This window comes from Lissotriton helveticus, chromosome 2_1 (genome assembly GCF_964261635.1).
Source record: "Lissotriton helveticus chromosome 2_1, aLisHel1.1, whole genome shotgun sequence".
NCBI lineage: Eukaryota > Metazoa > Chordata > Amphibia > Caudata > Salamandridae > Lissotriton > Lissotriton helveticus.
In genome coordinates, this window is record NC_136059.1 from 1117708580 (window position 1) to 1117731483 (window position 22904).

At 40.3% G+C, this 22904-nt stretch overlaps 1 pseudogene; it reads right to left on the reverse strand.

Annotated features, from left to right (window-relative positions):
- Positions 1 to 18697: 18697 nt before the first annotated feature.
- On the reverse strand, positions 18698 to 19423 carry LOC144820211 (protein KTI12 homolog pseudogene; annotated as a pseudogene).
- Between the last annotated feature and the right edge of the window lie 3481 nt (positions 19424 to 22904).

The window sequence follows — 22904 nt, forward strand, 5'->3', positions numbered from 1 at the left end:
CGAGCTGAGCTCGTCATGAACCGCGGGATTTTCAAATCTTCAGCGCACAGTGGGAAAATGCGCCGCACCGATGCGGTGAAGGGGTGGGACCATTAGTTAATAGGACTCAGGTGCAACATCAGGATTACACTACAGCGGCACTATTGGTGGGAATGCAATACCTTGACACTTAAAGAAGATGGTGGGTAGGGCTGGGAAATATGTGAATGGTAGTTGAGAGACAGAAGACTGAAAGGATAAGCTGTGTTCTGATTACTATGAGAAAGAAGGGAGGGAATTTGTCTCGCAGAAAATATGTAGATAGTAAACACGGTGTATTCAATAAAAAAAATAATTCACAGATGTCCTAAGGGGGTGTAGATTATAGTTAACATTAGTTCGCACAGAAACATTGTACATTTTATTCATCACATGACATTTTAAGAGTACCAGGAGTGGACAAAAAAGTTTGCTTTTACTTATAATATCATCTCACATGTGATGACTTAAGAAAAACCGGGTTCTTAGATTCAGGAGCACTACTGACAAAAAATACAAAGAATAATTTTAGAGTTTGCTTGTTCAAAGCAAATGGATTCCAAGAAGTTAATTTAGAAACAAAAAAAAGTATTTTAATTTAGAATGGTGTATTGTGGGATTGTAGCAGTTTTCACTGATCCACATAAATGAAAAAGTTTCCTAATCTAATTTTTCTCTGCTGTTGCTAAAGAGATAGAATTAGTTGAATCCCACTATCCAGCCAGTGGCATATAAAAAGGAAATATGGAATGGAAGGTATGCATTCAGTTTGATATCATGGTAATGTGTTAAAATCTTAGAACATATATAGTCACTGTAGTTGAATCTAAATAATATCTTATGACTAAGAGAGAAAGATTGTAGCTTATAGCTTACATTTTATGGATCTCTAAGGCTGTATGGCAGCTGTCACAACTTACATTTTTTTAATGCTTTTTACATTTAACATAACCAAATTCACATTGCGACTTACATCATGACATATTATAAAGCTTTGACCTCCATGATACTTACACTCAATATGGCTTTTATTTGTGTATGGGGTCATCCACCTCCTATTCCTTTTCCTCAGTGCCTCCCATCAGTTCTCTGGTCTGGGAGCAGTGGTGGCTCCTCCGCTTGGCGGAGGAGCATCACCACACTCCTTCTAAGCAAAATAAAGGAAACATAAAATGATGATAACTTTGAGTTATTGTCATTTTATGTTTCCGTGCTGCTTTGTGGGTGGGCGAGTGGGGCCGGTCTGCTCTCGGAGCAGGTCAAGGTAGGAGGGCTTTGCCCGCTCCTAAGTGCACATGACTGTTTGGCTGGCCCTCTGGCAACGGCCAAACAGTCATGCACACTTTCCCTGTTCTCCACAGAGGCTGTATTACAGCCTGCATGGAGAACATGCTCAGACCCTAATTCCCTGGCTGAGCATCAAATCACAACGCTCAGACCAATCACAACACTGCATTGCAACATTGTGATTGGTCAGAGGAGCCTGGGTGCTTACCAATCACAATGCTGCATTGCAGCATTGGGATTAGTATGGGGAACCTGGCAATGCCTCCTGTTGCTGGAGTCTGACGGAAGAGAGCAGGAGCAGAGACGCGGGACCTAGCAGCAAGGTACATGTTTATTTAAAAAAAATAGATTTACATTGCCCCATGCACCCTCCCCGCCACCCGCGAGCCATGCTTGCGGCAGTCGCTAATTTAGGGCAAAAAGAACAATTGAGGGACATAATGCAAAACAATGTCATACATTCACCCCCAGTACAGAGATCTGGCCCTGAATCCATTGTTTTTTTTGCTCACCATGCCATTCCAGTTTGGATCCAGCCATATGCAAATCAGTCTTGACCCTGCGACCAATGGGAACAGTCCAACCCGAACTGCCAGGCCAGGTCCTCCCTTGACTGGAAACAAACATACGAGGACCGGTTTCGGGCCTTCAGCCTGTTGTAAACAAATGGAAGTTCGGACTCCAAGCGTAGATTAGATAAGTTATTTTATTTAAGTTGGTATAAGAAGTAATAAGGGAAACCCCACCAGGAGCAGCTGCCCGGCTGCTCATCCCTTACCCAACGGACACTCACAAACATCTCACATTCTCACATTCCATCCATCCAACATTTCACATCGCACACATTCTAGCTGAGCAGCAGGAAGACTTAAGTTACAACATATCTCCCTTCTTTAGGGGGAACAAATGCATTGTGAAATAGAATAGATGAAACAATTAAAATAATGACATTATGGCAAATAACATATAGTCAAGAAATTGAAAACAATGCACTAATAATAGAAAATTCAAATAATAATACACATCTCACATCACAACCATACTACATCCCATCCTCGTTGCCAAAATGTTGTAAACAAATGGAAGTCCGGACTCCAAGCGTAGATTAGATGTGTGCGATGTGGAATGTTGGATGGATGGAATGTGAGATGTCTGTGAGTGTCCGTTGGGTAAGGGCTGAGCAGCAGGACAGCTACTCCTGGTGGGGATTCCCTTATTACTACTAATACTAACTTAAATAAAAGAACTGATCTAATCTACGCTTGGAGTCCGGACTTCCATTTGTTTACAACACAGCCCTAATTAGCCAGGATAGTGTGACTCCAGTGGCATGGAGAGCACTACATCGGGAGTTACTACATCATGAATACCATTACATCACAAGGTGACTCAATTACCATTTGATGCACAATGTATTTGTCAAGTAGTTTCCTGGGTGGGGTCCCTAATCCTCTTATGGCAAAACTGTACCTGTTTGCAATGACCCCCTCCCATGTTTTGCCCCCATTTTGACTACAAGATGCTGGTTTTCTGACTCTGATTGTGCCTAAGCACTGCTAACCAAACTCAGGGCTTGTGCTCTGAATAAAAGTACATGGCAAATGGGTATAATTACAATTGGTACTGACAACCTACCTTTAAGTCCCTAGTATTTGGAGGGGCATGTACGTCTAGAGCTCAGTAGACTTAATGCACTAAAATGTGCGCTACTGTGGTGCCTGTTGTTATTTTAAAAGCCAGCCCTGCCTTGCAGGCTGCTTTTTAACTTTAAATTATATGCAAATTTGATTTTGGAAATAAAGGTACTTCCAAAGTCTCAAACTACCTTATTGTTACATATATAGGCACCCCTAAATTGTCCTCTAGGTGCCCTAGGGGTAGTATGCCATGTAACTATAAGCTGGGACATAATAAAATATATTTTATGTGCCCTGGTGAGGAAATAAATGCCAATTTCGTTTTTACTCATTGTAGCACAATGGTGCAATAGGCTAACATGGGAACACTTTATTTATTTTTTTTAAATATCTTTTTATTAACAAATCCAAAATAAAAGCATCTGTTGACAAACAACGCCATTACAATAGTCATATACACATTTCAATACACAAGAATATACATTTAGGATTTTTCTCAGGGATCATTGAGATTCCAGCACTACAGTATCTTCATTTACAGTCGGAGTAGGACATATATCTCCTCTGTAGCTATTCCAAGCGCCCCAAATTTTCCCCCATTTCCCGGGTTGGGAATACTTTATTAAAGTATAACTATTGGTAGAAGTGGACTAAAAATATAATTCAAGGACTTGAAAGAATAATTATGATAAATCCAACAACTTGCCACTGTTATAATTGGGGGGGCGCTAGAGGGCGCCCGGCAAGATGGCCGCACCTTAGTGCAGCTCCGCCGGCTGATCGCCTGTCCGTCTAACATCTGCATCTAATCACGGCATCACAGTTGTGAAATTGGGTGCCCTGTGCAGCGTAACACCCCCACGCCCGGTGGGGGCCTCAAAAGCCGCTGATGTAATTGAAATCAAACTGAAAATTGAGCTGCACGGCCCGACCGACTGGGTGGGAAAATGGAGGCTGCCACTGCTCGGCGATGAAATGCGTGGCAGGCCACAGACGGAGAGGACGCCTACGAATGGCTTTGGCTATACAGTGCATGACTCCTATATCTGAGCGGGGGTTGGTCACAAATTGCCCCTTATTTTGTGACAGAGTCCCGGGAGAGACAGGCGTGCCCGCCCTGCGATGCTGCGGAGCTGCCTCCAGGCTCGGATCGGTGAGCGGAGTCGGCAGCTGCTACTTGTGGGTTCGCTGCAAACTGCTGCTTGATGACAGAGGCACCTGAGGCAGGTTGGGACAACGGGCGGAATCCTGGCTCTGATCGCCCCTGCTGTGAACCTGACACACTGCATTTTCACCGCTACACCTTTGGAGCGGGCCCTCAGAAGCGCCGCAAGCATCGGAGCAGCCACAGCTCGGCCGGCATGGAGAAGAGGATGACGGCGGCCTGAGGTGGAGAAGCCCCGTATGAGCCCACGATTGCCGCTGAGGGTCACCAGCACCTGCAGCGGGTTGCGGTGAGTGGGACGCGACCTTGCCTTGGCCTACAACTGCGGATGTGGGTGTGGTTCTAGGCTCTGGATTGCTGCCTGCAAGTTGCGGCCTGGGAGCACGTCGTGTGGCGGGCTAGGGAGAACTGCTATGCTTGAAGACATTGCAAACTCCTGGTGAAGCGCATGAAGACTGGGGGTTGCGCAACGAGCCCTGAACCCATAGATTGTTGGATTGGGCTTATGCATATCCCTCGTCTCTGCTTCGACTAGCGCGCCTGCTGGCCTGGTGAATTATAGCTGAGTGCCTGCGGAATTTTCATCCTTGGGCCTGGTCTGACAGTATTGCCCCTCTTGTGATCCAGCTTGACCCACAATGAAACCCTTGAGGCCCACATAGGTGGCGGGAGCTCCAGCCTTGCGACTGCTGGTTCCCTTCAATTGGGTGCAACTGTGGACACATCGTGCTCGCTGTTCAGGGCCCATTGGAATACTGGTGTTGGCTTGTGGTAGGGATGTGGTAGAGGAGGTGGCATAGTTATTACTGACCAAGCTGGTCTACTGTGTATCTCGCCTCCCCTCTCTGTCCTGCCTTGTACTCACTATGGGGAAGACGGATAAGACCCAACCTCGAGTCACATTTGAGACGCGCAAGTCCAGTAAAACACAACATAAAGCAGCCTCTGATTTTGATGGAAGATGGTCCAGCCACGCTGGAGGTGACTCTTTTAGCAATGCAGAAAAGCCTCCAATATATAGAGGGCACTACGGCGGCTGTGACACACAGGTTGGACCACATGTCTTCCCAACTCGAGAAGCAGAATACTAAAATGGGGAAGATTGAGCAGCGCCTAGGCCCATAATTGCTTGCCTATTATACTATAGGGACTGTGATGTCATTTTGCGGTTGGCCAGCCAAAAGGGCACCATTGAGAATCAGGGGAACTCATTATCCTTGTTTCCTGACTTCCCGGTTTGCTGTCCAGTCTGCACGGTGGGAGATCGGAACTGTTAAGAAATTTCTACAATCTGAGGGCATTCCTTATGCCATGCTGTATCCCGCTCACCTACGTGTAGGACAGGAGGGGGAGTTTAAAAAAAATTCCAACTCCAAGGCAATGATGGAGCATGCCAAAAAATTGAAACGTCAGCGGCGCGAGACCCCTCCCCCCCCCCCCCCCCGATCTTGATGAGGAGGAGCAGTGATTGAGCGTTTGGGTGTGGGATATGTTTTTGATCTGCTGACATGGCGACTAATTGTGTTCCCGGTTTGCTCTTCCTTCTGGGAGATGTGTCTTGAAGCCTACGCCCTGTGGTCCACTGCTCCTCACAATAGATGCCTTGTAGGGGCGTTGGTTATATTGAAACAAATGTATATGATGCAGTGTTTGAATTTATTTGTTCTTGTATCTTAGCATAGGTATTTGGACCTGATCAGCCACCTCCTAATTCGTGGGAGGCAAGTAGCGCTCTGGTGTTCCTCACATGGGTGTTCTCCAAATGTTATGCATCTTTTGTTCTCCATGTTGGGGAACTGTTTACTCAGGAAAGGGATGGATTTGGCACGTTGGGACCGCTGAAGTGGGTGGAGTGCTGGTGGGGGTGGTGGGGGACTGGATGGCACTTCATTTGTCTGCTTACTCTGAATCCAGGCGGTACATCACTGTAGTGGGTCACAATATTGTTATATATGTCTTCACAACTGTCAGGGACTGGTGGTACTTTTTATCTTTTATCTTACTGATGGGCAGAATACATGAGTGATAAGGTGAAGTTCTTGACTTGGAATGTACGAGGTCTGAACACTCCCAAGAAAATTCGATCAGTATTGGCGTATCTGGATAGGATGGATATTCAAATAGCCTTTCTACAAGAGAGGCTCTTCACCAAAGTCTCAGAAAAAAATGTGGGGGCCCGCTGAGCGGGGGTCAGGATAGCGTCCTTGTATTCTACTTACTCAAGGGGAGTCATGATTCTTTTTAAAAATGGGGTCCCATTTACTGTTATTCATGCTGAAACGGATGAGCAGGGCCTAGTGGCACTGGTTCAGTTTCAGCTGGGCGTAGCGAGTGTCCTGTTGGTCAATGTGTATGGACCCAATATCGACGATCCGTCCTTTTTTGCGGATGTGTGGTGCCGCATATCGGGGTTTCCTCCTGTGGAGATACTCTGGCGTGAACAAAGAGACTTGTCATTGCTACAGCGGAACTCAAAAAATCATTTCTAAATCAGCATCACCGTTCCCTGATATCTTCAATCACACAATTATTTTCCAATGGGACCCATAACACTGCACACTTACTCTTTTCACTTAACTTGATTTCAAGGATTGGTGAAACACAAAGGAGTAATGCTGTAACATTTGTCGGAGTGTCTAAACTATTTAACCAGCTAATATTTACACCTATAGTTTTATACAATTTACCATGGTTTAATAAACATGAATTTTAATCAGACACACCCACAAAGTGGCAATGGATCTGCTAGAAAGAAAATCAGGCGTAGGAAAAATTACAAGACCAGCTTTTAATATTCCATTTTCCTAATTTTATTAAAAGCAAAACTTTAATATGTCTGACATTTAGGCTTTAATTAATTCTTTATTCACTAAAATCTTAAACTTTATTTCAAAGTGATCATTTTATTCAGAGCTCAGAAAATAGTCATTTATTTAAAGATCAGTTAAAAGTTTAGCAAAGAATAGATAGTTCCAAATTCATTCATTCCTAACATCCCTAACTAACGCCCTCATCTTATCCTTTCAGTCCTGCAAAGAAAACAAGAAATAAATCAAAGTATCTTACATCCAGGAATCGATCTGCAATGCGACAGCACTTCGAGAGGAAGTCGAAAAAGCGACACCCTCTAAGCAAAATCAGGGGTTTTTATACACTAATTTCCTAACTTAATCTATCTAAAAAGTATCTAACATCACCAATTCGGGTTCTCATTGGACAATTTGGGATGGGTGAGCATCTCCTCACCATTACAACATCATATTCACGGTGAATCAGGGAAATCATAAAGGGGTATTGTTTAGGACAGTCTTTGGCCTGGTCACTTCCTTGACTTGCAACGTCGTACTACTTTCCCACGTTTAGAACACTCGACTGTCCATATTTTGGCAACCATCCTGGCTTCCAGGGCAATGCAGCCTTGAACTTCCCATCCGAGCACAGGCAGTTCACTCTCGCTTGTAGGCTTTAGGCACACATGCGCAATCCAGCACTTGCTCGCAGTTCATCAGAGCAACCATTCTTTGTAGGCCTCAGAGGCCACTTTTGGAACTATCATAGAAACAAACACAAATTCATGTTAAATATGGAACTAAAACCCTTCTGTTTATCTCCCACCGTACTAATGTTTCCCTATTAGTTATTACCTAGCAGGTAAGCCACATAAATGCGTCTTATACTTACTTATCCAACGACTTTTCAGCACAATAACGTGTACAATAAGCACATTCATATTGCGATTATTTATATTTAAGCTGTGCATTAGTTCACATCACAATAACAATACTAATTAGTTAATTATATTGCTCCATGCAGGCAAAAATTAGTATTCCCACATGTTCATGTATGTGCATCTTATACTATTGTTGATTAATTTCACCAAAACACACCATTAGTAAATATTAACGTTATGGAACATTGATTTCACAAGGGGTACACAAAATTTTGTTTTGCCACCTTGCTCCATCAATTCCCTCATCTGGTGATTTTATCACCAAACATCTCTCAAAATTTTGGAAAATTTTGCAGAACATGTTTCGAATTCTTCATATTAGTACGATCTACACTCTAGTATCTTTCTCCTTTGTATCTTTAAAGATCTTCTCTCTGATTTCTTCCATTTCTATTTCATTCTTTTCTCTTTCTCTTGTATTTCTTTCTTGGATTTTCTTCTTTATTGTCTTTCTAAAATCTCTCCTCCCTTTGCATATGCAACATAATCTTATCAGGAAAATCATTATCACTAAAATCGTTATTGGAATTAGTATTTTACCTATAATTGAACTACCTATTTCTTGGAACCAATGCTTAATTGCTGAGAAACTTTTACCTAACTTTTCAAGGACACCTTCAACCTCCAGTGGTTCAATTTCTTTATGTAAATCTGTTATATTTATAATGCATTTTTCAAGATTCTGACTTTTATCTGTAATGTAAGTACAACAATGTTGCACTTTTAAAATTCCACAGACTCCTCTCTCTTTTTCTAAAATTATATCAAGGGCAAGTCGATTTTGCATTACCATTTCTCTCATAGCAACCATTTCAGTATTAACCATCAGGAATCCTCCTGCTGTGTCTGTTGACAATCGATCAACTATTGTGGATAATTTTCTGATTCTATTTGCATTAAACGAAATTCCCACTGCTGGTATCAGTGCTCCGAAGACATCACCTATTATTTCCATCACACTCTCTCTTCTTTTTTTACTTAAGACTTTACCTATCTCATGCTTTCCATTAGTACCTCTATCTACATGGAAAATTTTAGGAAAGACCAAGCCCACATAACAGGTCCCATACCAATGGTCTGGTAACCTATAGTAAGCTCTATTCCCACAAATAAAATAAATTCCAGGAAAAACAGGATCATCTCCTCCTTTAAATCCCCAACCCCCTATAATTCTATAGGTGTCTTTACATTGACTTGCACCCACAAAATTATTATCATACATAGAATTGTCTCTTCTAATACAAAATGTCCCTAACATTGGAGTATCTATGTTTATAGCCACATTCACATTTTTGTCATCAAGATTCTCATCATCAAATGTCCAATATTTGGATTTTGCATGTTTCACTTTCTCACTTTGTTTGTAAGCAACTCTTCTTTCCTCAACCATATTCAAGAATGCTTTCTCTTCAATTCTCATTGTACATGTCAAATTATTATTAAAAGCATATTCATGTGTCAGCTCATCTAATTCTAAGAAATACTCTCCCATCTCTTTTGCAGGTTTCCTTTTGTTCAATGCACTATCAATGTTTAATTTTGCAAATATCTCATCTACATTGGAGTAATGATATTCCAATTTCCCAGTCTGATAAAATAAGCTTGCAATTACACTACAAGTCACTCCATATGTGAGAGGAAGGTGGTGATAGGTCACCCCTTCTGACACTGATGCGGGCAATTTTACACAAACATAACAATCATCAACATTCATAGTTTTAATATACTCAAGTAATAACTTTGAAAATGTATTCTTTGTGTAGTCACTAATTGACCTATCCTGATGCACCTCTGGTTTATACACATGAGTCTCATGAACTTTTTCTTTCTCACTTAGCTTATTTGAACTCACATTAGGTTTCAATATTGTTAAACTGTCTTGGAAAGGAATAACAACAGCTAAAATTACCCATAATATTATCAACAATCCCATGCATATTGAGCAACATCTACACCATTTTCTAAAAATAGAACATTTCGTTTTATGGTTACTGATTGCCATATTTCTCTAACACAGTTTCTTCGACCTTATGTCACCTACAAGTTGTACACCACTTAATTCACTAACATGTTTTCTTCGACCTTGTGTCAGTTCCTATTCTAATTTGTACTATGGTTAGTTTTTCTAACAAGTTTTCTTGGACCTTATGCCAACTCCGACCTCTTCTATATATACAATATCCGTCTCACAGGACTTCAGAATTTTTACTTATTATCATATACTTTGAGCACCTATCTCTTTTCTCCTAAGTTGACTTCTTTACTCACTTTTCCCAATCGTCTTTGGGTTGTACAGGTTTTCTTGACTGCTATTAACCTCAACAATTGGTGGTAGGACGATGTACGTCCACTCAGGTGATTTATACCTCTGATTCGGACGTCTTACTCTTTTTGGCCTTTGTATAGTCTCTATTTTCTTTCCCAGTGTTTCTTTCTGGCTAGTGATCTCATTCACTTGCTCTTCTGGTTCTTTTGTTTTGTTCACTATTTTAAATCTCAATCCGCCTGCTTCTTTAGGCCAATTGTCTCCTTTACAGACTTTCTTAGTCTTTGGTTCTACTGTGTTATGCTCCACTCTCCAAACTCTTTTCCTGGGGCTTTTTCTTAATGGAGTGTCATCTGCACTGTCATCAGTTTCACTTTCAGTATCTTCAACTGTGTCATTGATTATATTTTTCACAATGTTTTTCTCTTCATCTGATTCAGCTTTCTTTTCTGCTACTCTGTTAGGAACACCTTCATAACTGGTACTTGGAATCTCATCCTTATCATGAGTTACTTCCTCTTCCCCAGTCTCAGGATTTCCGGTCCTGCTTTCAGAGTTTCCAGATTGCTCTTCAGTTTTCTCCTCTTCAACAATTCTGTCTTCACTTTCTTTTGCGTCTTTACTGGTGTTTGTCTTTACCAATTCTGGATCTTCAGATTGATCTTCTGAATCTGGTACCTCCACAACCTCCCTTTCACCTTCTCCTTCAGGCGCAGAACTGGCTTCTGATACTTCCAGATGTCGACGTTCCTGTCGATCTTCAGTATCTGGAGTTTTTTCTGGTTCAGCTTCAGAATCAGAGTCAGTTGTACTTTCACCGTTGTATGGGTATTCAGGTGCAGGCACACAAATGGTGTGGCTAGCATGAACCCACCTCTTCAATCCAACACACTTAACTGCAGTAGTACTGACTAAGATAACTTGACGTGGTTTTTGCCACCGAGGTACCAAGCAATTTCTCCTGCGATGCACTTTCACTCGAACCCAGTCTCCAGGGACTAGATCATGAGCTGGATTTTTCTCTTTGGAATTTGACTCAGTTCCCACCTGGTGGAGCACAGAAGTTACCACATCAGACAGGTTTTTGCAGTAATCCAGTATAATGTCATCATTAATTGTCAACAACTTATCGACAGGTACATAGGCCTGCCTCATCACCCTGCCCATCAAAATCTCATGTGGACTTAGTCCAGTTTTCCTGTCAGGTATGCTTCTTAGTGTCATTAAGACAAGCGGCAAGGCATCAGGCCACTTAAGTCCTGTTGCTAGACACATTTTTGCAATTCTGTTTGTAATTGTTCCATTCACCTGTTCCACTACAAACAATAAGTAAGTGTATACTGGGGCCACTGTTCATGTACAATAGACACTGTATTCTGTAAATTGATCGTATATTTTAAAATTTAAAATATATGTTATTTTACATATAGATCCTCTGATGAAACACAGAGAAGAAGTGGAGGTTGAACATTTATTGTAACCCCTGGGAAATACCTGGTACCCGAAAGATAAAGTATACATTTAAGTAAGATCTGTTTATGACCACACATTCCATTAATCTCTCTAGTGTAAAAAAGTTTCCCAAAAGAGTATCACTGTATTCATTGTATGTATTTGATTTTAGAATGAAGATTTGATGTTTTTATACGAAACAGTCCTGAGGAAGGGGTTCTATAAAAACAAAGCACCCAAACGCGTCAACACACGGAAATTCCTTTTATATGTATAACTATGTTTTTATTAAATTGATGTACTGTAAAAAATGTATGGATTCATTGTGAAATTTTGATTAGAATATGATTAGGTAGGCATATGTTTAAATGCTTTTGAATGAACTGTTAATGCATCTACCACGGAAAAATATTTTTAATAAAAAGTACTTAGATACATACTATTTTATGTTGTGATTGTTATGCTATTTTTGTGGCTGCAAAAGAGGGATGTATTTGGTCTAAACAAATGTTATCTTTAAGAGCTCATGTGAACATATAAATTTAAATACACAGAAAGGAATTTCTTTGTTTATTTGTGATATTTCCCGGTCCTTTCTGGGTTTATTTGGGAAAACTCTCTCTTTTTAGAGTCATATCTCAGCTCCTGTGGCTGGAGAGTTGTAATTTATGAAATGGATACATTACGGACATTTGGGTTCTCAGAAGACCAATGTAAAAAACTTATAGGAGGTTCTTGTAAAACTAGAAACACAGTAACCCTGTCAAAAGGAGATGATGATAAGTGGAACAAACTGTGGAATCTAAAGAAAAAAATGATCCGTACTGAACTGCATGCAGAATTTATTATCCAGTACTGCAGAAAGGGAATTATCCCTAAAGGTTTGCAAATTATCAACGAACCTGGTCTATTTGTTAAGGATGATAAATTTAAAGAGAACTGGACACTAATCCCGAACCGATGCAGTCGCGATTGGATGCTGTTAATAATAGATACTGCACAGGGGATCTTGATAATAGAACGTGAAGAAATAGAAAAACTAGAGAGAGAGCTCAACGAATCTACAGCTCTTGACGATGCTATAAAAAAATTAGCTGAAATTAAAGAAGACATTAGTGGATACCAAGATTATATGATCAACAAAAAGACAAACAAACTAAGAAAAGATATAGCTAACTTTAAGTTTGAATTGGTGTATCCATACATACAGAAAGACTATTATGATCAACCGGTGCCCAGTGAATTTAATAATCGTCCCTACAAATATAATAGAAATAGATTCTTCAAAAAGAATGTAACCTTTTCGGATACCTCTTATAATACTAGTGACTCAGAACCTGAGAGGGCACTGGAAAATGCTAAAAGAAATGAGTCTAGAGAAGACACAGTAGAAGATTTCCATGAATATCAGGCTTTTTTAGGTCAGCAACAGAGGAGACAGACCTGTGGTTTCAGGACGTGGGGGAGGGGCCGTCAGGGCTACCGTCAAAAAGAGGGAATGATGAGAAGACCCTACATGAGGACTCGCAGTCACAAGGACTGGGAGTAGACAATAATATCCAAAAAGCACCAATAATAAACTTATCAAAGAAAATACTCACTAAGGATGAGATAGCTGTTCTAGAGAGAGGGTTAGGATTTGCCCCTAGCACCCCAGGATGCAGGTACACAATTGAAAAGGATGTACGTGACCTCTTTCGTAAAATTAGAATAAAGAAATTCTTTGAATATAGGGAAAATAGGCCTTCAGAAAATAATTCAGGTCTTAAACTTCAATCTACATGGACCCCTGACATTACAATGGTAAGCCAGGAAGTGGATACATTTGAAAAGGTAGTAACCATAGGACTAGAAAAATTATTGGCAGAAAAAACATGGACTGACAATAATTTATCAAAAAATGAAAGGGAAGCATTGAAAAACTTATCTGATTGTGAAGAAATAACTATAAAGCCTGGAGATAAGGGTGGGAGTGTCGTGATCCTTAATACCAAAGATTACAATACTAAGATTCACTCCCTCCTAAATAACAAGTTACACTACAGGAAATCAAATATAGAAGAATGGAATAGATTAAAAAAGAAAGTAAGAGATGTGGTAATTCTAGCAAAAGAAGATTCCATTATATGCGAGGAAGAATTTAGGTTTCTTGTTAATGATTATCCCAAAATACCTGCCCTCTATTGGCTACCAAAAGTCCACAAGGACATGAAGGACCCGCCTATGAGGCCCATAGTGTCTGGAATAGATTCTATCACTGAGCCGCTTAGTAAATATGCAGACCATTTTATTCGTCCATTAGTTGAAAAATTACCCTCTTATATTAAAGATACCACTGACATGATTTCAAAAGTGGAAGGTATTGAGTTTAATAATGAAACTCAATGGTTGGTGTGCTTGGACATTGAGTCCTTGTACACCAACATACCCCAACAGGACACAATAACCATGATGAGGAATATTCTGTGTGATGAGGAGGGTGACCTCTCAGCACAGAATTCCTTTATTGTGGAATGCATTGAGATTGTGTTGATGAATAACATCTTTTTATTTGAAAGGGATTTCTTTTGCCAAATTAAAGGCACGAGCATGGGAGCGACATGTGCTCCGAGCTTAGCGTGCCTTTATGTTGGAAAATTTGAAGAGCAACATATTTACAATGAGGTCAGCCCCTACTATGAAAACATCAAACACTGGTCTAGATTTATAGACGACGTGTTTTTTATTTGGGAAGGAAGTGAGAATGACTTAAATGCTTTCCTTAGTTGGCTGAACTGTGGTCCTTCGGGCAGAAACACACTCCTCCATCACACCAGCTACCATCCCAAAAGTCAGAAAGATGGGATTCCCTATAGTCAGTTTATCAGGATCCGAAGAAATTGTACAGATAGGACTACCTTTGAGAAACACGCAGAAAACCTGAAGGTTAAATTGTTACAAAGAGGTTACCCCAAGAGACTGATAAGAGACAGTTACAAAAGGGCAAAATATCAAAATAGGGAAACCCTTTTTGAACCTAAAGTTAAGGGACAACAAAAAGAATCCAACATTGTAATGGTATCAAACTACAATGGTTTCAGTTATAAACTTAAAAACCTTATTAATAGGAATTGGTCAATTCTAAACAAATCTGGCCAAGAAAATTTACCTAAACCAACCTTCTCTTATAGAAGGAATAGAACCATCTGTAACTGTTTAGTTCAATCATACAGAGAGCCAAAGAGAGGGTACCAACTCAGTATTGACCAGGGTGAGCCAATTCGTGGTAATTTACGATGTGGAACATGCTCCCATTGCAAAACCATTGTTAGATCAGATAAAATTGAACTAAATGGCATTACCCACTGGATGAACGAGCCTGTAAATTGTAGAACGTCTAATGTTATATATTTGCTAATGTGTCCCTGCAAAAAGGGTTATAGTGGGCAAACAGAACATAGATCAGCTTTAAAAAACAAAAGAAAAAATGCCCCATTAGTAGAACATTGGGTGACAGAAAATCACAAAGAAGATGAACTTAGATGGTTCATTGTGGAAAAAATCAAATCATCCATGAGAGGAGGGAACACTGAAAAAAGACGTAAACAAAGGGAACAATTCTTTATGTCTAAGTTTAGAACGTATACCCATGGCCTGAACAGCAAAGAAGAATGGGAAATGGTGGTCAGATAAAACTGTCCGGGTGCATAGGTTCACTAATAGAACTGGCCGAATTAGTTAAATGATCCTGTAGCTTAGGATCAGCACATGATAAAGATACTTAACTCAAAAGCTTTTATAACTATGATTGTTATGATGTTACAACCTTAGTTTATAGATGATGAGGACAAACCAAAAAAGGTGTAAGGATGAGTAGTACTAAAAAGCAAGAGATAACATCCTTGTACATACAAGATAATGAATGGAATTAAGCAAACTGTAATTAAGATACATAGTGGCATGTATTTAGAATTGAATTGACACATATGCTTGATAAATTGAATTATAATTGATTTTATGTGCTGATTAATCTGAATGTAGTGCGCACTAGGAGAGGTAAAAATACGTATTTGGGAAATGTGATGATACTTTGTGCCCACAATACTGCAAAATTAGTGTAAATTATATTTTATGCTATTACACAGAAATTATTGGTGTAATATTATGTTTACCTTATCAAGATGGGGTTAATTTCTATGTATAGGATTAGAATATGATACACAATTTTTATGAACAATTGCATGATAATGTATAAAATGTGATATTATGATTGATGCTATTATTCATAGATAGGAGGACATTTGTAGTAATGCAAAGGAATCCCCGTGTTTTTATGAACAAGCAGAATAACTACTGTACAGATAGAGTGATTTGTGATGTTTGTTCTTTTTTGTGCTTAGTTAATCATTCCCTAGTACGCTAAAAATGTAATATGACAATTAAACATCGGATACATGAACACAGACACTTATGTCTGCTCTATATTTCCAAACTAAAACATTAGAACTATTGTCGAACCAAAATGTATTCATTTGATGGACCGTTTCAACTGTGGTCCGTCTTTTTCATGTCAATCGGCTTCGAGTTATATCACGCAAATACGAACGAGAAATATTTTAACACGATCTGATCGCAATGTTCATTATAATTGTGGGAATAGGCAGCAACTGCCGCTTCTGATAGAATAATCTGGAGGAATAGAATTAATATTAGTACCAGGGGTGTGGAATTTTTGAAAAACTGTACTTGTCCAAGGGACAAAGGGATACAATAATCTGACAGCCCTGTAAAGAAATCCACTAGTCCCACGCACTATATAAAACCAAAAGCTATACAGACTAGCAAGGACTTATTACTAGTCAACTATAAAACCCAAAGTATACATGACTATCTCTGCCTCTTTGCCCTTGCAAACTCTCTTATTATAAAGTATTGCCTTCCACGCTGCTTTCTTGCTATCAGCAGTAATCATTTGCCTTTCCAATAACTTGCCATAGGGCCCATACCAATTCCACATCTTCATCATAGGGTTCATAACCCGCCTGTTATCTTTTCTCACAACAAGGGTTTCACACACTTACTGTTAAGTTACACCACTCCCTTACTACAAATATACCTTCACGCTATATACATTGGAATGGATATCCCTCTGACTACCCATCCCATGACCTTCTCTCCACTCCCTCATCACAGGCTCTGTACCCCTAGCACATTTCTGTACAAGTTCTCCTCCCTCTCATAAGAGGTTTTATTCCATCTCCAGTTTCACCATAGGCTTCATCCCTTCCAAAACCCTCTCTTGTCTACTGTTGCTACCTTGCCTCCACTTATCAAAGGCTGCTCAGCCTTCTTTACCCCCTCTGCAATCTCATCTAAGTGCTCTGAGCAACCCTTTTACCTTAACCAGCTCACTTTGCTTCCTGCCTTCCATCAGCCCTGCCAACTGCCTCCACAGAAACAGAGGAAAGAGTCAAAATTGAGAAGCCTGCGCAATACAGCTCTGAGAGTGGATATTTCAATAGCATAATACCCGAATCAATGAAGGGAATGTTATGAGACTCACAGATGGCACGGAGGTAGACCTCAAGGGGACCAGGCTGGACTGAGGTAGAGAGAACCCAAGCTGTGAATTATTGAAAAAATCACCAGGCAATATTCAGTGAGCTATAAACTGGCATCAAGCACCTGCATGTAAACTGCAAGAGACGGGTTTAGAAGCTTGTTTGTTCTCAATCTGTTATTATAAGGCTGCTAAATAGTTTTTTTGAGCATTATTAATAGACCATCCAGGCAGTGTCATATTTTAAACCCCAACTTTCAATTTCTACCAGCCAAACAATCGTGGCATATAATCCCTACCACTAAAGACTGTTTCTGACACTACACACTTGTATGATTAATAGTCAGTGTATAATGTGTGTGAGATGTAAAGCGCTCTGGCACATTACAGTGGGATAAGTAGCGCTATGAAAGTATTAAATTAAAAAAGTTAGAAATTGCTATTTATTTTGTCATTCCTATAAATACTCATACGTACTTATACAGCTGAAATTTTTACAGTGCATGCATATGTGTTACATATAGGAGCTACAGAAAATCAAAAACCAGCCTCCAAATCTTAGCTTTTTTTTACTTAAGTGATAACGAGCTGTGTGCCTTTGTTTTCCCCATTACTGTGGCATTTAGGTGTTAGGATCTAGATAGCTTCCACCCAGGATTATACTCGAACAGAAGGAGGGATGATGGCACTTTAAATGTTCTCTTAGTTTTTGTCTCGAGCTGGAAGAGAAGATTACTAAAACCCTGGCAGGGCAGCCTCCATCATTCAGCCTTCTAAGGTCACTGATTATCATCTGATTAAGTAGTGGTAAAGTCTGTTTTTATAGTGCTTGAAAAGAACACGAGTGAAGTGTGAAGCACTATAATATCAACAACAAGTACTGGCTAGTAGGGGAGAACTTGTGAACGACTGAGATATAGCACTAGAATGTGGTGCTAAAAGTTCAGTGAATGTGGTGGGAGAAAGAGACAGGCTGGGCACAAGCAACTGAAGGATTCAAAGCAGATATGTGGGCACTAGAGAACAGCTTGAGGTGGGCATTTATGATTATGGTGTGGCATTAAACAAAGGAGGTATTTAGAGAAAAGGATCCAAATACCTGAGGAAAGTGGGGGAGAGCGCACAGAGCGGGTCAGACTACTAGCGTTTCGCCGGGGGAGCCTGATCATCCCCATGAGAGTCTAGGCTCGGGCTCAGGGTAAGTGAGCCACGTATGGTGAAACACAAATTGTAGCAGCTGATCAGATAGGTTACTTGAACGGGAACAGAAAACAGTGAAGTTAGAAAACTGGGGAAGACAGGGAGAAGGAGGAATGGGCACCTTAGGGGACACAGAGGGTGCATTAACCACCAACAGCGAGCTCCCAGTGAAGAAAGGTCAGTACCACCTCCATTGGGAAACATATGCCTTTAAGACAATGTAGTAAAAGAAGGATTGAGCATTTTGAAACACGCCCAATGTCCCACTCCGTTGCTTGCTGCCTGCCTCTTGGTTGGGATTTTGTTCCCACTAGTTGAGTTTTTTGCGCTTTCGGTAAGTGCCTCCTAGAAGCTCCTGCATTTCATATTTATCAACCTTGACACTGAGCCTACGCAAATGAGACTATCTATTCCCCTGGACAGAAACTGCTTTCCTGTGGAAAATGGCATCACAAATGGCAGCATGCATCTTTCTGCACAGTAAATAGAGGAATGTCCCAGCAGTTCCTTGAATCGGGGACTTCAGAACTCTCTACAAGTGCATCAAATATTTCCTGCATTACTGGTTTTAAGGCTCTCTGGTGTTCACACACAGCTGACTTCAGGGGCTTTTAAGCAGTGAGAAATCTGTATGTTTATCAAACAAGTACATCTTATATCCGTAACCCTTTATGTAATTGAGGGCGTCCAGTGGCACCACATCCTCCTTGTTCAGCTTCCTTGCCTTCAACTTCAGCTCGCAGGGCTCCTCTGACTTCTTACTCTTTTCGAGAATTTGCATATACAGCATTCCTGTACACTCTCAAGGAATTGTAACGTACGACATGCACCTTCCCTGACCCCGCTCACGTAGGCATCTACCACTGCAGGGGAATCCACCCAGCACCACTATTGGCATATCTTTATTGTTTAACTAAGAGCGCATGTGCAGCAACTTTTAGCACCCGGAAGCATAACTAATATGGGAGCCGGTGTTCTAACACAGACCTCAGGGCCGGCTTTAGCATTGGTGGCGCCCTGTGTGACAATGTTTGTTGGCGCCCTCGAGTGACCATTTCCACCACAGATTCCTATTCCCTCACTACCACCAGTTAACAGTGCCCCTCAAATCTCCATAACCAGTCTCTCAGATTTATTTCGTTTCATAGCACCACTCATACCAGTGTGAGGTGTCAGAGCACTTTACATCATACACACATTTAACAGAGACAATCACACGTGTAAATCAGTGTATAAGAAACACGTTACATAAGACAGAGGATTACAAGATATAAGAGTCACATGTCATCCATACTTAACTGATAGGCAGATATAGTCCTTGGTCTGGAAAAGCACAAATTCAGAATTTAAAAAATAACACTAATTGTTAGGGGTTTTCTTCAATAGTAATAATTCATTTCTACCCAAATGAACCTTTTTAGCTAGATCAGGTTAAGGAAAAGCCGGGCAAAAAAAGACATGTAGGTCTAATATAAACCCTGCAGTTTGCATGCAGACCTTTGATGACAGTTAATACCTCATTGTTCTCTATTAGGATTCTAACTTATAAACTGCAAAATAACACATATCTCTCTGACAATAGCAGTAACCTATTTACCTATTAATATTACATGCACTTTGCAATCTGCATGGCACACGTTTATAGCAGCTGGCATAGTAACCCTCTGAGCTAACTTACGAGTAGTCAAACTTCCACTAGACAAAACTCCTTCTCTCTCCAGGAAGAACATTAATCACCGGAGTAATCTTGACATTTTTATTGATATCTGAAAATTGCTGGAGGGAAGGAACGAGGCAGCAGGTGGTTTTTAAGCCATAATATATTTGCGGTGGCACTGATCGCACCGCCCTTGAGCCAGCCCTGACGGACCTTAGAGATACAGTGAGCAATAACGGTATTTTTTGGCTTTTTGGCAGGGCCGGCTGGGGAGCTCAGAAAGACATGCCAAAAGTTTATTTTTGCAAATGCACTTGCAGGGTTAAATACGCGTGCAGATGTGAAGGGGAGAGCATCCCGATGGGGAGATTAAAACAACAGAGGGGAGATTAAAACAACAGCACAAACTTTCTCACAGCTGCAGCCAGGCTTTTAGTTACCATAATTACCTAAAAAAGGCGCATTCACTAAGATTGCATATTCCAATCGGATAATAACTGCTTTGTGATTATATTAGAGGCACAAGGGTTAAAGAGAATGTCTACTTGTCCGGAGGACTAAGCAGACAATAAAACTTCTTGTCCGCAACAAGAATCCTCATGTCCAGGGCATCAGGCGATACAAATTCCCCACCCCTGTAGTACCCAGTTTTCTTGAAAATGGAGACGATAGTCCGTTTTTTATTTTTATTTAAAACTACACCCAAAAACTACAAGTGGAAACTACAAAAATGGCGGGGCAAGGTAATAATTATCAGGTAACGAGCCCCAGCTGTTCCTGGTCTAACATGATTAACTTGACCATGCCGAGTATAAATAGAGCCTCTCTGGAATAGTATCCTATCTGAAACGGATACCAGAGAGACCGGGCAGTTAGACCGCTACGCTTTGAATTTGAGGTAAGACGATGCGAATCGAAACGCTTCGCGGTAGAAGAATGGCGTTAGGCTTTGCAAAACACTAACTACTTAGTTGTTACTGTCGATGGCCCCTTGGACAGTAAGAGCAATGGATTTAAGCTTGAGGAAATGGCTTCAACACCTCCTTAGTATTTAACAGCATACTAAGGACACAGGTGCAGTTGACTCCTTCAGCCATGCCTACTTAAATGTCCTACGTTTATTTTCGTAGAGGATAACAACAATAACCTTGCAACCTCATTCAACAACACGGAGGGGTAGATGTGTACGCTGAGGCGACTTTTTAACCTGAATTTTTAATAAATAAGGATCGAATGTACCAATACGCTGGTTGCTTTTTAAATAAATAACTCGTCTAAAAACTAGTAAATCTAAATTGTAATAATTAAAGAAGGGGTACCTGTTATTGATACCATATATTTTACACCCAGATGCTGAACATCCCCTCAAATAATAAAGAGGAATGAGCGTTTTTGACCCCATGAGGAGCTAAAGAAAAGAATCTCTTCGGGCTATCTTACCACAAGACCAAACTAAATTTAAAAGTCTATCGACAGACAGTGTTTGAAACGGAACGGGCGCCCCTTGGCAAACAATAAGTAAGTGTATACTGGGGCCACTGTTCATGTACAATAGACACTGTATTCTGTAAATTGATCGTATAATTTAAAATTTAAAATATATGTTATTTTACATATAGATCCTCTGATGAAACACAGAGAGGAAGTGGAGGTTGAACATTTATTGTAACCCCTGGGAAATACCTGGTACCCGAAAGATAAAGTATAAATTTAAGTAAGATCTGTTTATGAACACACATTCCATTAATCTCTCTAGTGTAAAAAAGTTTCCCAAAAGAGTATCACTGTATTAATTGTATGTATTTGATTTTAGAATGAAGATTTGATGTTTTTAAACGAAACAGTCATGAGGAAGGTGTTCTATAAAAACAAAGCACTGAAACGCGTCGACACACGGAAATTCTTTTTATATGTATAACTATGTTTTTATTAAATTGGTGTACTGTAAAAAATGTATGGATTCATTGTGAAATTTTGATTAGAATATGATTAGGTAGGCATATGTATAAATGCTTTTGAATGAACTGTTAATGCATCTACCACGGAAAAATATTTTTAATAAAAGGTACTTAGATACATACTATTTTATGTTGTGATTGTTATACTCTATTTTTGTGGCTGCAAAAGAGGGATGTATTTGGTCTAAACAAATGTTATCTTTAAGAGCTCATGTGAACATATAAATTTAAATACACAGCAAGGAATTTCTTTGTTTATTCCACTACTCCTGAAGCCTCAGGTCTGTAAGCACAATGCAGCTTCTGGCGAATGTCCAGAGCTTCACAGATCATTTGCATAAGTTCATTTTGGAAATGTGGCCCACGGTCTGACTCAATCGCCACCGGGAAACCGAAACGTGGTATTATCTCACATAAGAGCAGTTTAGCACCAGTTATTCCATCGATTCTTCTCTTGGGGAACGCTTCCACCCATCGGGAGAACAAACAGATTATCACAAGAACATACCTAAGCCTATTACATGGGGGCAACTCCACAAAATCCATCTGAACTCTTGTAAATGGACCACCCTCCCGTCCTATGGTTCCCAAACTTACAATAGTCCTCCTGTTTGGATTGAATTGCTGACATACCAAACATCTTTGGCACAGGCTTTCGGCAATCATCCTGAACTTGGGATTATACCAAGTCTGTCTAAAGAGACGAATCACAGCATCTCTACCAATGTGGGCCTGACCATGGTACATTCGGGCCATGTCTGAGATCAGGCTTTCGGGCATTACTGGTCTTTCATCTTTGTAAACCCAAATTTCATCTTCCTCTCTTTGTCTACATCCTGCTTTTAGCCAAACATATTTTTCTTCTGCTTCTGCCTCCTCCTGTATCACTTCCTGCCAAGTCTCAACTACAGTAGTTAGCATTAAAGGACTCGAACATGTTCTTTGAGCTTTTCTCATTTGATTGAAATTTGATTTTTCGCACAATGCTTCACAAT